Raw genomic sequence first — 13,823 nt, 5'->3', positions numbered from 1 at the left:
CAGTCCATGTTTCACTACCATACAATGCTGTACTCCAGACGTACATCCTCAGAAATTTCTTCCTCAAATTAAGGCCGGTATTTGATATTAGTAGACTTCTCTTGGCCAGAAATGCATTTTTTGCCATTGCGAATCTGCTTTTGATGTCCTCCTTGCTCCGTCCGTCATTGGTTATTTTACTGCCTAGGTAGCAGAATTCCTTAACTTCATTGACTTCATGACCATCAATCCTGATGTTAAGTTTCTCGCTGTTCTCATTTCTACTACTTCTCATTACCTTCGTCTTTCTCCGATTTACTCTCAAACCATACTGTGTACTCATTAGACTGTTCATTCCATTCAGCAGATCATTTAATTCTTCTTCACTTTCACTCAGGATAGCAATGTCATCAGCGAATCGTATCATTGATATCCTTTCACCTTGTATTTTAATTCCACTCCTGCACCTTTCTTTTATTTCCATCATTGCTTCCTCGATGTACAGATTGAAGAGTAGGGGCGAAAGGCTACAGCCTTGTCTTACACCCTTCTTAATACGAGCACTTCGTTCTTGATCGTCCACTCTTATTATTCCCTCTTGGTTGTTGTACATATTGTATATGACCCGTCTCTCCCTATTGCTTACCCCTACTTTTTTCAGAATCTCGAACAGCTTGCACCATTTTGTATTGTCGAACGCTTTTTCCAGGTCGACAAATCCTATGAAAGTGTCTTGATTTTTCTTTAGCCTTGCTTCCATTAATAGCCGTAACGTCAGAATTGCCTCTCTCGTCCCTTTACTTTTCCTAAAGCCAAACTGATCGTCACCTAGCGCATTCTCAATTTTCTTTTCCATTCTTCTGTATATTATTCTTGTAAGCAGCTTCGATGCATGAGCTGTTAAGCTGATTGTGCGATAATTCTCGCACTTGTCAGCTCTTGCCGTCTTCGGAATTGTGTGGATGATGCTTTTCCGAAAAAATGGTTCAAATGGCTCTGAGCACTATGGGACTCAACTGCTGAGGTCATTAGTCCCCTAGAACTAGTTAAACCTAACTAACCTAAGGACATCACAAACATCCATGCCCGAGGCAGGATTCGAACCTGCGACCGTAGCGGTCTTGCGATTCCAGACTGCAGCGCCTTTAACCGCACGGCCAATTCGGCCGGCTGCTTTTCCGAAAGTCAGATGTTATATCGCCAGACTCATATATTCTACACACCAACGTGAATAGTCGTTTTGTTGCCACTTCCCCATATGATTTTAGAAATTCTGATGGAATGTTATCTATCCCTTCTGCCTTATTTGACCGTAAGTCCTCCAAAGCTCTTTTAAATTCGGATTCTAATACTGGATCCCCTATCTCTTCTAAATCGACTCCTGTTTCTTCTTCTATCACATCAGACAAATCTTCACTCTCATAGAGGCTTTCAATGTATTCTTTCCACCTATCTGCTCTCTCCTCTGCATTTAACAGTGGAATTCCCGTTGCACTCTTAATGTTACCACCGTTGCTTTTAATGTCACCAAAGATTGTTTTGACTTTCCTGTATGCTGAGTCTGTCCTTCCGATAATCATATCTTTTTCGATGTCTTCACATTTTTCCTGCAGCCATTTCATCTTAGCTTCCCTGCACTTCCTATTTATTTCATTCCTCAGCGACTTGTATTTCTGTATTCCTGATTTTCCCGGGTTTGTATTTCCTCCTTTCATCAATCAACTGAAGCATTTCTTCTGTTACCCATGGTTTCTTCGCAGCTACCTTCTTTGTACCTATGTTTTCCTTCCCAACTTCTGTGATGGCCCTTTTTAGAGATGTCCATCCCTCTTCAACTGTACTGCCTACTGCGCTATTCCTTATTGCTGTATCTATAGCGTTAGAGAACTTCAAACGTATCTCGTCATTCCTTAGTACTTCCGTATCCCACTTCTTTGCGTATTGATTCTTCCTGACTAATGTCTTGAACTTCAGCCTACTCTTCATCACTACTATATTGTGATCTGAGTCTATATCTGCTACTGGGTACGCCATACAATCCAGTATCCGATTTCAGAATCTGTGTCTGACCACGATGTAATCTAATTGAAATCTTCCCGTATCTCCCGGCCTTTTCCAAGCATACCTCCTCCTCTTGTGATTCTTGAACAGGGTATTCGCTATTACTTGCTGAAACTTGTTACAGAACTCAATTAGTCTTTCTCCTCTTTCATTCCTTGCCCCAAACCCATATTCTCCTGTAACCTTTCCTTCTACTCCTTCCCCTACAACTGCATTCCAGTCGCCCATGACTATTAGATTTTCGTCCCCCTTTACATACTGCATTACCCTTTCAATATCCTCATACACTTTCTCTATCTGTTCATCTTCAACTTGCGACGTCGACATGTATACCTGAACTATCGTAGTCGGTGTTGGTCTGCAGTCGATTCTGATTAGAACAACCCGGTCACTGAACTGTTCACAGTAACACACCCTCTGCCCTACCTTCCTATTCATAACGAATCCTACACCTGTTATACCATTTTCTGCTGCTGTTGATATTACCCGATACTCATCTGACGAGAAATTCTTGTCTTCTTTCCACTTCACTGACCCCTACTATATCTAGATTGAGCCTTTGCATTTCCCTTTTCGGATTTTCTAGTTTCCCTACCACGTTCAAGCTTCTGACATTCCACGCCCCGACTCGTAGAACGTTATCCTTTCGTAGATTATTCAATCTTTTTCTCATGGTAACCTCCTCCTTGGCAGTCCCCTCCCGGAGATCCGAATGGGGGACTATTCCGGAATCTTTTGCCAATGGAGAGATCATCATGACACTTCTTCAATTACAGGCCACATGTCCTGTGGATACACGTTTCCTTACATACACAGCCTTTTCAATAACTTTAGGAAACAGTGATGGCATAGAAATCGGTCTAAAATTATCTAAATTATCCCTTTACTACTGAGTACTTTAACCGTTCAGGAAACTGACCATTCCTGCAGGAAAAATTACAAATATGGCTAAATACAGGGCTAGGATGTGCAGCACCGTACTTTAATATTCTGCTAGGCACTCCATCATAACCATGAGAGTCGTTAGTCTCCAGTGATTTAATTATTGGCTTAATCTCGTTCTTGTCTGTATCACAGAGGAGTATTTCAGATCCCTGTAGAAGCTAAATTTTTATTTTATTGCTCAGAAAATGATTGTTAAATACTGCACTTGTATCTGATTTGTCAGTAACAGAAATATTTTTATTGCTAACTGACTTTATATCGTCGACCTTATGCTGCTGACCAGACACTTCCTTCACAACTGACCGTTTGGTTTTAATTTTATATCCATCATAAAGTCAAATTCCAAACCGGTCTAACACAAAAACGTCCGGTATTAATATCACGTTAAACGCACACCATTGCTACACACAGTAATTGTTTCCATACCGCCATGGTTTACGCGGCAATTGCCACTGTCTGCCTCTCCGTTCGACCCGACAACTATCGATACCTCTCTCGCTCCACAGTTCTTACAAAACTTCTGTCTATTACATTCTGTTTCACATAATACATTTAATAAAACTATCTGAAAGATCGCCAGAAAAAAATCCGAGTCTTTACATGAAGTACTCTTATAGAAAGTAGCACAGTAAACATAGTCATACACACTTCATGTTCTACGCTATATAACCAAACGAAAAATATTGTACGTCATCAGAAATATATGTATGGAGTACAAGGGAGTAAAAGAAAGGAAAAAAATATATCTCGTTATTAGCCATGGCATCGCAAGGGGAGGAGGAACTGAATGAACCTGAGAGAGTGATAAAATCTAGCAAAGGAAAGTCTCGTTCTGATATCACGTAATAAACAGATGCCCCAGCAGCCAAGTGCCGCTGCTAGTTTTTGCTTTGGGGTATCAGTTTGATTCGGGTTTCACAGAATAATGTTTGTCTGTCTGCGATTCGGTAGTTCTAGTGACAGTTGTCACTTTCTTCCTTATTTTTAAGTAACACTCCGATCTCTGCACATAGCCCTGCGTAGTAGGGTGAAGCCTGCTAGTCAGGGGAAGGCAGAATTCGGTTATAATTGTGGACGGGGCCGTAATCAGTTACTATTGGTTGTTTTTTTCAGTTGCACAAAATTTAATTTAAACCAGTAATTCCAGGCTCAACAATAAATAAAAACACCACACGTTATTAATGAAGGAATAAACAAGTATAAATAATAGTGTTTTCAGTGAGTTACAATTCAGCAAATCATTATTAAATACAGATACAGCAGATAATGTTTTAAAAGCAAGCCACTATGATCTGGGCAGAAGGCCTTACACGCCAGGAATGGTAATAAATTAAGAATTGTTTAAGAACTAACTGCAATTTACAACTTATAGGTATTGAAATATTAGAGGCAAGTCGCCATAAACACAGCAGAAGGCATCAGACTCCAGGCATGGCAGTAAATACGGTTTTAAAGGCTTACTGCTAAAATACAAATACCAAATTAGAATTTTAAGGCAAATGACCACTATCACGGCTGAAGGCCTTACACGCCAGGAACGGCAATAATATGAAAAAATTAGATACCTACTGTAAAACAGCAAATACAATAGCAAAGGTTAATTAAAAAAACAAGCAACTGATCACCAAACGGGTGAAATAAGATGATGGTAAACTTTTAACACAACCCAAAACATCCACTGAACACTACCCTGCTAGATTTATTCCATAAGGCGACCAGAACTATTAACTAGATGTATATAACCTTTAATGTAGGCATTACAAGGTATTGTAATAAATAATACAATAATAAACACAAGGACCAGTACATAAGTTCCTAAAAGGATACTGAGGCAGATTATACCCGCAGAAGGCGTGGGCTGAAGGAGCGTTACACTGCCCATCAGACCTCCTTTTAGAACACACAAGTCTTACAGGAACCATGGGGCACAGACGGTGCTCCAGGAATCGACCTCTGAGAAGGTCCGGCAACAAAAATTTTCGCGAGCGTTAGATATGCAGCCAAGAGTTGCATTCACTTCACAGTATGGTAACTCTGACTAGTGGCAGTCTAACGATTGACTAATGATAATCTTGCTGAAGCTACCTGACGTCCCATAAACCAAATGCAACGATGGAACAATACGCCAATGCCGGAACCGACGGTCTGCACTACGCCCCCACTGTTTTTAGATCACCCGGACCGAACACCACCAGAGCAGAAGAATCACCATCCGGCCTACAACCAAGAAAGCTGTCAAAACTGCACGCCTTACCGGAAAGCAGCGGCAAGACGTGGAAACGTACACTGCCGTTACATACACTACCCCCCAGGGCAGGTATCTGGGGCGTTAGCGGCCACCAGGCAAGAAAAGTTACCGTTGGGTGAACTTAACAAATTGTAACAAGTTGATCGCAGTTAAAAGGTATAAGAAGTCGAGGAAGGATAATCAGATCCGTCTTCCCCAAGCACTCCACTCGCTGCTCTTCGCCTCGGGGACACTACGAGCAGCAACACGAACCCAAGTCACTGGAGAATCGCGACATATCACAATGGTGAAGGTTTCTGTACTTGGATTGAAATGCACTCATCTGAAGGCTTAGTGGATTCGGTTTACGACGAGGTCGTGCACCGTCGTGACCACAGCCCTTCCATGCAGCAGTCCATGCGTGCCGCCAGCGGTCCCGGCGTGTTCTGGCACTGCGCGGATCTGCCTCCTCCTGAGTGCCCAACCGACTGTCCCACCCCAAAGATAGGGCAACAGTTACAACATATCGATAACCCCCGCTGGTGCCACTAGCGCACAGGCAAGGCTTGCGAAACCGAGTGGCGCCAGTCAACATGAGAAGACAAACAACCGCAACCATTGCCAACTAAACGATACCGTCTGGCCTCCAACAGAGGCCGGAAACCTACAGACAGCACCAACGCGAGCCACAGCACGGCTCACAGGGACCAACGAGTTCGCATTGTGGCTTGACATTACGCTGATTTTATGTAGTGTTTCTCTTGTGGGAATGGTGTAGTTAACGACATCATATCAAGCGGCCTTGACGTGGGACTGCAGGTAAGGATTGTTGATATTCTTGCGTATCACTAATCACAGATCGCTGTAATGTATATGACGAAGAGTTTTGGTAAGCTGTTGCTCATCGTCGACATGATGTCCCGTGCCAGAGGAGCGAGGGTGCAATGAGACGGAAGTGTGCTTCGCGCATGTACAACGTGAGTCGTGGAGTCCTACTGGGAAGCGTCAGCCGTCTCACTGTCAGTTTGGTAAGTGAACTGCGTTGGTAGTTCGGGCTGTAGCGTCGGCTCCGAATGACATGCTTATAAGTCTTTGAGATTTTTTTTCTGGCGCAGCTGTAGTACAAGTATCGTGCACACAAGAGCTGCTCTTATAGTTTCAGTACAGTATGCCATCTTTCGGGACAGAGCCAGACCTAATCCGTGTGGCGGTTTGAGGGCAGTTGGTCCGGTTTTTAGTCGGTTTTCCACACTCGTTCAGGAATATGCTCGACTGGTTCCCAACGTTTGCCCCAGAAAATACGAAACACAAATAGTTAAAAAATGATTCGCAGACATATGGGGCACTCGACTTACTGTCCTTAGGTTAACCGTCGACTCTGGTTACGGGAAGAGCAGAGGGCTTCGTCAAAGTAGGCACCTGAGAGGCCATCGGCCAAACGTAAATCGTCACTGCTCGTAGCAGAAAGGAACTTCCCAGTGGCCAGTGGCCACGACTAAATGTACACTAGTGGGAAGAGGAAGGGGGCAACTCTCTTGGCGTGCGTAGTGTTTACGATAACCCAAAGTTGACGTTGGTTCCGTAAAAGTGGCGAGAAAGTCAAACAGTTCAGCTAGTCTGACTACTTACGAATTCGGGGCAGTCCAGTGTGTCCAGCTCTCTAGCACTGCAAACTCAGTGCAGAATTAAGAGTAACCGGGGACAAGGAGAGTTCGCACTCTGAGGTAGGTTATTACATGGTTTGTCTAAACATTTGAGGTGAACGCAGAGATGATTTCCTCGACGAGCTACCACCTACTTACTTTCCCTATATTTATCCAAGTGAGTTGGAGCTCGGTACCTAACGTTCTTGCATTTGAAGGGTCGTACTCGATCAATATAAATTACATGTGCGAATGTAATGTTCTCTTGCACGAGTATTCTTCGTTAATATTCACCGAATAAAACTCCTCTTCTGCAGCAATATATTTATTAATATTGCTAGCAGTTTCGGATGATTCATCTTTCATCTTCATTTTATCGTCGAATGACGCCTATAGATGAACGATTAATTCTCCGAAACTACCAGCATTTAATGAAGAACGCCGTGGCTGAGGTGGAATTTTATTTACTGAATTTAACAACTAACCTGGACACGTCATTACAGGGATAGCATTCTTTTTACGTTATACGGTAAGAAATAGGGTGAAATGGTTAGCAGTTATTTTGCGTGAAAACTATGCTGTGCATTGGTAGCAAAAATGTGGGGCTGAATCGTAGAGAATATTCAATAGATTTGTTGTTGAACAATGTGGCGATAAAGGAATAACCTAAAAAATAAGAAAGGTGGCCTCCTCCAAATGAATATTTAAAAATCCATTACATTTCGGTTACACTACAAATAGTACAAATTTAAATGTCACAGATGCAAATCATATAGAGAACAATTACAAACAACTTAAACTGGAGCTCTCACACTGCAAATGTGGGGAAGGCAAACCAAAGACTGAGTTTTATTGGTAGACCACTTATAAGATGGAGTAATTCTACTAAAAAGTCAATCTACACTATCCTTGTCCGCCTTCTTCTGGAGTATTACAGCGAGGTATGGGATATTTACCACATAGGGTTGGCGGAGAATATCCAAAATCTTCAAAGAAGGGCAGCTGGTTTTATATTATTATAGCGAAATAGTTGACCGAGTGAAGCGGATAGGGTAAGCGAGTTGGGATGTCAGTCATTGAAACACAGGCGTTTTCTAATTCCGGCGAGATCTTTTCACGAAATTCCAAATTATAAGCTTTATCCTCCGAGTGCGGAAATACTCTCTAAGAAAAAATATGAACAAATGAAAAAATCGATGATTTATTGTAGAGAAAGACCTTCACAAATCGGGCACGTCAACAACGCATTGGTCCTTCTCTGGCCAACAGGTTCGAATCCTGCCTGGGGCATGGATGTGTGTGATGTCCTTAGGTTAGTTAGGTTTAAGTAGTTCTAAGCTCTAGGGGACTGATGACCTCAGATGTTAAGTTCCATAGTGCTCAGAGCCATTTGAACCATTTTTTCTGGTCCACATGCAAGCCGTTATTCTGCTTGGCGTTTATTGAAAGGGTTCTCGGAGATCCTCCTGAGGCATATCCTGCCAAATTGTGGCGTTTATTGAAAGGACTATTGTATGTCCTCCTGAGGTATTTCGAGCCAGATTGCGTCCAATTGGTGCGCTGGATCTTCAAAATCCGGGGATGATTTGAGGGCTCTACGTATAATGCTCCAAAGGTTCTCAGTTGGGGAGAGATCCGATGATCTTTTTGGCCGAGGTAAGGTTTGGCAAGCACGAAGACAAGCAGTGGAAACTCGCGGCGTGTGCGGGTGGTGCGTCTCCAGACACGTCGTCGTCCTGGAATCTCATTGACTGGAGTAGAATTGTCTTCAGTGATCAGTCCCGCTTTGAACAGAGCTCCGATGATCAGCAAAGACGTGTCTGGAGACGCCCCAGACAGCGGTGAGATACAAACCTGACTATTGCCCACTGTACGGCCCGACAACCAGTAGTGTTGCTCTGCGGTGCCATTTCTTTCCATAGCAGGACCACTTTGTCATCCGTGGAACCCTTACAAGACAAGGAACGACGATATTCTGCGCCCCGGTTTGTTGCCCTTCATGGCAAACCATCCTGGGGTTACATTCCAGCAAGATAATGCCCGCTCCAAAACGGTGAGAGTTTCTGCTGCTTGTCGTCGTGTTTCCCAAACCCTGACTTGGCCAGCAAGGTCGCCAGATACCACCCCAATTGAGAACGGTTGGACGATTATGGGCAGGGCCCTCAAACCATCTCGGGATTTTGACGATATAACGCGCCAATTGGACAGAATTTGGTGCGGTATCCCTCAGGACACGGATCAACTGCATCAAAAAATGAAAAGCCCAATAATTTCTTGCATAAGGGCCAGAGGTGGGCCAACACGTTATTGACTCGCTCAATTTGTTAAGGTCTTTCTCTTCAATAAATCATCCAATTTAGCTGAAACAATAATGATTTGTATGTCTGTACATGTACATCACATCTCCCGATATCCGTTCCATTCGGATTATTTCTTCGTGATGCGTTGTATTTTTTTTGGCTTAGAGTGTACTTTTTTGACGCCCACCTACGTAGGAAGAAATGATCATCGTAATAAAATAAGAGAAATCGGGGCTCGCACGGAAAGACTGATTTGGTCGTTTTCTCCGCGCGCTATTCGAGAGCGGAACGGTCGAGAAATAGTATGAAAGTGGTTCTGTGGACCCTCTGCCAAATAATTAAGAGTGAGTTGCAGAGTTATCACGTAGATGTAGAGGAATTCTTAAAATGGATGCGAAGAGCTGTTTTTCTATCTCTTGATAACGATAGTTTAATTAATCGAGGAAAGTCCAGTTAGGACAAAACACACTTTAGTTCAGTGCGCAAGTACTTGTACAATTTTAGGAACTGAGTAGTCTACATCACTCTTTTATTTTTCCGTTACGCGTTTCGACCACACTAGGCCATATTCAGATCTAAACCTGACGTTCAGAAGGAGAGTTGCTACTGTCGACATCATGTCTGCTCTTCAAAGGTGTCCCGATATAAATTCTTAAAATGTTTCTATTCAGAGCTGTCTTTGAAGCTCTTACTCGGTACGGACTCAAGAGTTTCACATGACAGCATACGCCAATCACCGCTGTGCAGCGACACCTCCCTCTGCGGACGGCGCGGCTCTCCCTCCCCAGTGACCTGGGTCGCTGATGAATTCGGCGGCCTCCTTTAAGCTCATACAAATGTAAATACACAATGTGGGTCAGGCTCCGCTGCCACGTGTCGGCCCGCGGCCCGGGGCAACGGCCCCTCCGTGACGTCACCTATGACGCCACAGCTACGTCATTGCCGACACGTGGCTGAGCGTGCACCCGCTGCCCGGAAATCGATGTGGGCAACACTTCCCCTCGCCTCATCTGAGAACAGGGGGAGCGTGCGCTAAAAATAGACTTCCCATTGTCTCCAGCCTCAAGCGTTTCTCAAAAATTATTCGCAGTTTTCACTTAAGCTGGAATATGCTGTATATTTCGTGTGGAACATTTTACTTGGAAAATGGAACACAAGACATTTTTCTTGAGTATTTGATTACATGTTCTATCGATCCATCGTGATGTCGTTCTTTGAATGCTTCATTTAAATCTGATGTGGTTTACAAAGCAAACTCAAATACATGCAAATTCATCATCAATTCTTTTCTCTGTCGCATGTCTCTTTATGCTTTAATAAGTAAACAAACGCCGTCTGCACTACAACTTTTTCCTACCGACTACCGGCTTCAGTCTGCTCTTCCGATCATCTTCAGGTCCCAGTTTGTCAACAGCAGTGTAAAACATGCTCATACCATAGTACCTGAAGCTAACTGGACCTTCTGTTTATTTCTATTCGAGAGGAGTATGCTATATTTCAGGAACGCTATCCACCTTTTTCCTCCATGACACGGCCATAATCACTCATAATTACACAAAAGCCACTGTGCACAACGGAAGTTCTCACCACAGCCTTCCTTGCTACACAATGCAATCGCGAGACGCTCTGCTGTGGTCATCAATGGAATCGTTTGACATTAAGTGAACTGTTGTTGAAAGATGAATCTCTCCATGCTAGTCTAACATGTGCAGGACTCTTCATGTCTCCATAGCTATTGCGACATGTATCCATCTGAAAATGCTTGTTGTAGTCAAGCCTTAGTTTTCCTCTACAACTTTTATATCCCTCCATTATCAATTTGACGATTCCTTGATGACCCAGGATGTGTCCTGTCAACGAGTCCTTTCTTTTAGTCAAGTTGCGACATACGTTTCTTTTCTTCCCTTCTCAGTTCAGCACCTCTTCATTAGTTACGTGATCTATCCATCTAATCTTCAGTACCCTTCTGTAGCACCACATTTCAAAAGCTTGTGTCCTCTTCTTGTCTGTACTGTTAACCGTCGATGTTTCACTTCAAGTCTACACTGCTTATTACTTCCCATGAAAAGTGGCTCACAACTTTTAGCCATGTATTGCCCTTGTCAGTTTGTCCAGTAATTACCATGAGCAGATTGCCTACTTTTGAAGGAATCAGTAAGCAACGCCATTCAATCTTGATTAATGGTCATGTACCGTATGTGTAAACATGAAAAGAATGTACTTCACCTTTGAATCATTCTGCCGTTAACTTTTAAATCACTAATAAATGTCGATCGAACTAAAAAGAAAATTTTATAATCAATCGGGGCAAAAAATTTAATCATCATTGACTCGGATTACGTTCTCACAGAGGTAAGCCCCCTATCACAAAAGAATTACAGGTATTTTCGAGAGTGGCCAGTGGATGAATGTATAGCAAAAGACATCTTCATTGCTGCGAGATGACTGTATAGACTGCCACTTTCGGAAGGATAGCTTCAGCCTCGGAGACACTCTTTCTCACCGATTAAAAGAAAAATTCGGAGCTTTGTCATACATTCGGAAAAAACACATTGGAATGGTACAATACTCCTCGACATAATAGTGAATTGTATACAGTTTCTGTGTTACGATATACTAAAAAATGTGAACATTTTGCATCTTGTCGGGGACGGGATCAATGGGAGCGGAACACCGACGCAATTAAAAGGAGAATTTCTGTATGCGAATAACATGGTGTCATTAGTACGATAGTCTTGGAACTTCAGTTTCCTATTTACGTTGATATACACATGCGAGAATGTATTCTCTACGATTAATAGTCTGGAATACCAAAATAACGCATACCACGACGGATCACCCTAGTAATTTTATCACTATAAGAAGAACATTGTTGTTCAGCTAAAGGTGAGGGATCGAATTCAGTGAACAAGTCGTAATACACGATTGCGATGCTTTTTATTTGCAAGTTAATATTAAAAAGTCACGACTTTTAAAATCAAAATGCTACACTGATAGATTAATGCTCTTCACGTATTACTCGCAAAGTGACGATCTCATTCTACCCTCATCCTTCACACAAATACTCTCTTTGCGAATTGCGACAGCTGATGTCGATTTAGCCAGCTGTAAAATAATGAGGAACTTATAGGGATGGATATGGGAAAAACTGAGTTTAAGTCGTATATCGAAATATTCCACAAACTTTTTCTCAATAAATTCAGAATCAGTGTGGTCTCCTACATAGTCGGCGCTCTTTCTTCAAGGAATGAAAGTCGTCAAGCAGCGGAAAGAATCCTAATAAAGCTAAGAGCGGAATTTTCATAAAATAAAAAATATCAAATTTTCCAAAATCTGGATATTTAGTTTTCAGATTGCTTAGCATAAATTTAAGCTGTAAAAAACGCTGTTTACACTTTCGTGAAAGTGTTGAAATTCTTTTTTTTTTTTTTTTTATAGTCATTCAGAGTAGCTTGTCGATATAAAACCCTGGCTACAGAACTACAGGAAATAATGTATTAATGTGGTGATAAACTGATATCTAAATCCCTTTCAGGAATTGAATAATAATAATATATTGCAAATATTGAAATTTTTCACTTCCATAACACACGCGGACTCATTGATTTGCAACATAACGCGGCGCACACTTCGGAGACTTCAATGAGAGGATGGAAGGGAATCACTCAGTCAGCCTGTACAAAGTGCAGACCCAAGACAATTGAAAGGTCAGCAAATTCTCCACGAACACTAATTATGTTTGAAGTACTAGCCACTAAACTTAAATGTGTTTCCAGGAACACAAATTTTACGATATTTGAATTTCAACGTCTCTAAATAGCACAGTGGTGTATCTGGTCCCATAAGAAATTTGTGACGAATTTATGCCGTGGCTAAAAAGAAGGTGCTGGCGAGGAAGGCTAATGACAAAAAGGAATAAATACGTTGACTGTTGAAAAGATGCATAAGGAAAGCTAGACCTTTGGTTAAATTTTATTAACAAAGAGATTCAGTTGTTCTGCAACGAAGAAAAACTGTAAAAATGCTTCACCTATTTTACTGTATAACAAAATTAGTAGATGCATGTACAACTAAACCTTCATTCATTTTCCAATTTCAGATTTTAATTTAAAGCAGTGTTAAATGAAAATGTTTAAGCTCTAACTTTCTCCTAAGACGAGAACACCGTCTGACTGAAATTCTAATAATGGTCTTCACACAAAACTAGTTCCAGTTTTGTATCAACAGAAAGGAAATAAAATATTTAATTTAAAATTTTTGAATATTTTCAGCGACAGACATAAAATTCCACGAACTGCTGTGAAAAATAGTTATTGAAGTGGTGTATGATGTGTGCTCGTGAATACGACAACATGGCTTCATCTGCCTACTTCGTTTTGGATTGATTGCTACAGTGTTTCTCTATGGATGTAAATAAGGGAGATTTAATGGATAGACTGGTTCTGTTTTCTATTTTCTATCAGTGAGTGTCTGTAGAAAATTCTGAAGAAGCCACCTACTTAAAATTACATTCTTCCGACGTAGTGACAAGTAGCTTCAATGATCATTGTGTCGGTGTAGTATGATATACACATCGGACAAAAAATTAATCATCATTCACGAGATATTAGGCTAATATTGCCTTACGAGCACATCGCAGCTAGCTTTCATACCGTTTTTTCTTAGTGC

The sequence above is a fragment of the Schistocerca americana genome, chromosome 3 (assembly GCF_021461395.2).
Source record: "Schistocerca americana isolate TAMUIC-IGC-003095 chromosome 3, iqSchAmer2.1, whole genome shotgun sequence".
In the NCBI taxonomy this organism is placed as follows: domain Eukaryota; kingdom Metazoa; phylum Arthropoda; class Insecta; order Orthoptera; family Acrididae; genus Schistocerca; species Schistocerca americana.
Note: the sequence above shows the minus strand (reverse complement) of the source record.